At 43.0% G+C, this 3209-nt stretch overlaps 1 long non-coding RNA gene across 1 annotated transcript; it reads left to right on the forward strand.

Annotated features, from left to right (window-relative positions):
* Positions 1–593: 593 nt before the first annotated feature.
* Positions 594–1739, forward strand: LOC106029184 (uncharacterized). Its single transcript, XR_001202850.3, has 2 exons — positions 594–1071; positions 1320–1739. It is a non-coding gene; the product is annotated as an uncharacterized LOC106029184 (long non-coding RNA).
* Positions 1740–3209: the final 1470 nt, after the last annotated feature.

Raw genomic sequence — 3209 nt, forward strand, 5'->3', positions numbered from 1 at the left:
TGACTTTAGTTAACAGGACTATATCAAGTTTTGGTCATTAGCTGTGAAAGTTTTACCTTACTAATATAAAATGTTAATCATTTAAGTCAAAAGGAAAAAAAAACAAAGCAAAGAACAAGAAAATATGGGACATATGAGAACTCTCTGCTATGCATAAATTTAAAATCACTCCAAGATTTTCAAGTTTACTTTAAAAATTAATCACACACCCAGGGATATAGCTCAGCAGTACCATGCCTGCCCTGCATGTGGACTTCAGCTGCCAACACAAGAAAAATGTCGGTTACAGCACATCTCCCATGGATGACCAGAATTAGCTGGAGGATGTCTATGAAAACATGACAATAAAGTTTTAAAAAATTTTCTCCCTTTTTCCTTAATCAGGCTGCAGTAAGAATGAGGGTCCATTCATTCATTTGTTCACCAACTATATTTCAAACACATAATATATGCTAAATTCTTTGCCAGGTGGTAGAAACACAATGGTGAGAAAAATAGTTTAAGGGTTTGGCCACTGATTCATAGTGAGGAGAAGGGAAATAATAGCTAAGGGTTGCACAAACAAGAGCCCAGAGTGCTAGGGAAGGCAAATGCAGAGAAACGGGAGCCTTTGAAAGGCAGAGCTCCTTTCTGCAGCGGGGAGGCAGCTGTGTGGTCAGGGAGTGGCCAGAGGGAGCGGAGAGAAACTGGGCTGTGTCCTGTGGGTGAAACCAAGGGGTGTCCTGACCAGCAGGATATCCCTGACCAAGGTTATGGCGGGGGCCTGGGTGCCACGGATGGCAGCAGGCATGCCAGAAGGACTGGGAGGATGTGGGCGCAGCTAGAGGGGCCCCCTAGGGAGGAAGTGAGAAAGACCAACACGGTCTGAGACTGGAGACTGTCTCTTCGGGACTGAGGTGACATCGAATTTGGTTTACAACCACCTGCATGCTCAGCGGCGAGTTCCTACGGATGAGCAGTGCTTTACTGGTAGTTCGTGGGTAGCTACTGAATGGACTAGTGAATAAAGTCACGTCACACTCAGCAGTTGGAACTTTCAGGTTGAATTCACATGCTTCAGGCTTGGTCCAGGTGAGTGGCAGGTGGCCTCGCCTTGCAGCATCACCGGTGAGTGACCGCTAGGGCACACTAGGCCCGGAAACATCATGTGCCATAGACTCTGCTGTGTCTCTGGGTATCAGAAGGTTTTTGTGTGGTTGATTTTGTTTCATTTTGCTTGTTTCTGCTTTCGCATTCTCCTACAGAAGAAAGGATTTCCTGGGCTGATTCACATTTCAGAGTTCAGTCCTTTCTTCACAACAAAGCTGTTTTCTTTCTAGCCAACAGAAAGCAGCGTTCAACAGGGCACACACTGCCGTGGCTTCCCCTTCCCCTCCGTGAAGGACAGTGGCACGGACCAGAGACCACACAGCTCACATGGAGACTTCGAAGCACGGCAAGGCCTTCATTGCTGTACTCAACATCAGGAAAACCCTGGAAGAGGCCACTAGCGGGACACTGCTCCAGGGATGTTTCTGAATCCATTCTGATTTATTTTAAGCAAATCTTATACATGTGAGTAGCTGAGTGTTTTATTAAAATTAGTGATGGTCTGAACACATTTCATTATTAACCTCAATAAATTTAGAACTTCAACTTCATTTAATACAATTATTATGCAAAACAAAGAAAATCTCCTAGAAAATGGTTTGGGACACATTAAAGTAGGAATAATCTTGATATTAAAGTGAGAATGGAAACATTGTCATATTACCTCATTTCTTTCATCGAAACTTTTGCTGGAAATATTAATACCACAGCACTTACAGGCTAGCAGAGCTGCTATATATCACAGAGCAGGTCGCAAGCTGCCCAAGCCCAGGAGTCTCTGGGAATCATAGATACTGACCGCATGCTAAGCAGTTTAACCTCGTATTGTACAAGGGGTTCTACGATCTCCCAAAGGTACTATGTGGCTGATATCAAGTTACTCACAATTGATTTATTGATTGGACTCTGGATGGTTTTGAGCTCATTCTTTGAGTTAGTTTTCTAAGTTTCACTGATGAGACTATTCAGTGAAAACCAAATTATTAATTATGACTCCTTTGTACTCATCAGTGAGTATATTAAAGCTTTTCATTGAAATTTTTATTTAAGCTATTACCATGTACTGATATTTCACCAGTTTTATTGCTATGCAATAAAATCTTAATAATATTTTATGTAGTTTTCATGGCAACCCTGAGGTCTTTGGTTTTTAGTTCTGCGAGGGAAATGTTAGTTTTTCTATGAAATAGGCCTGGACTGTGTGGATCAGAGCTCTCAAATTCTCAGGTGCTCGTGAAGCCTACATGACTGCAGTTTAACTCATTTTAACTCTTGTGTGTAATGTGGGGCTTTTAAGAGAAACTAAAAATGCTTTGACCCAGCCCGAGAACTGTGATCCTTTCTGGGGCAGTATATTTTCTACCGTACACTCTGTAAGGTTTTTCCTGTTTAATTGTAACAGACTAACTTGTTCAATTAATTTCATCAGTTGTAGTGATTAGTTGCAGTGTCACACATCTATAATCCCCACACTCAAGAGGCTGAGGCAGGAGGGTTCGGAGTTACAGATCAGCCTGGGCAGTTTAGTGAGTTCAGAACTCATTAAACTTAGAACACAAAGAAAGACACAATATCAAGAAAAAAAAAGTTCAATAGATCAATAAATACTATGTAAAATATATTTTCATAAACTGATATTTTTATAGATAGGTTTTTAAAAATAAATAGCCATAAAATTTCTCATAGTAGAGACTTACTGGTTAATTCAAAGTAAGTTTTAAACGTGGACTCTAGGAAAAGATCCACTATATGCTAATACAAAACATTTCCAGGGTGAGTAATCACAGGTGTTTATCCACAGAAACTGACTTTTTAAGACTACACGTCAACCCTGAGATATTAATGCAATTCCCCCGGGCAGCTGAATCCCTGTCTCGTGCTGCGCACCCCAGTAAAGCTGCGGAGCCCCAGCCAGGGACAGTAGCTACACCTGCCAGAGGCTCCTCCTGCACCAAGGGCCACTGGAACAGGGGACAGACTGACATGGGTCAGGCAGATGGACCGCGGGACACTGAAGCAGCTGCTCAGCGCCCACACGCTCCCCTGGCCAGTGCCTTCCCAGTCCTGAGGTCGCCCTTGGAGGCTGCGCGTGGCCTGGGCCACACTGGTGCCCTCAAAGG

This window comes from Cavia porcellus, unplaced genomic scaffold, assembly GCF_034190915.1.
Source record: "Cavia porcellus strain 051 isolate PalLab524CR breed Dunkin Hartley unplaced genomic scaffold, mCavPor4.1 scaffold_14, whole genome shotgun sequence".
In the NCBI taxonomy this organism is placed as follows: Eukaryota; Metazoa; Chordata; class Mammalia; order Rodentia; family Caviidae; genus Cavia; species Cavia porcellus.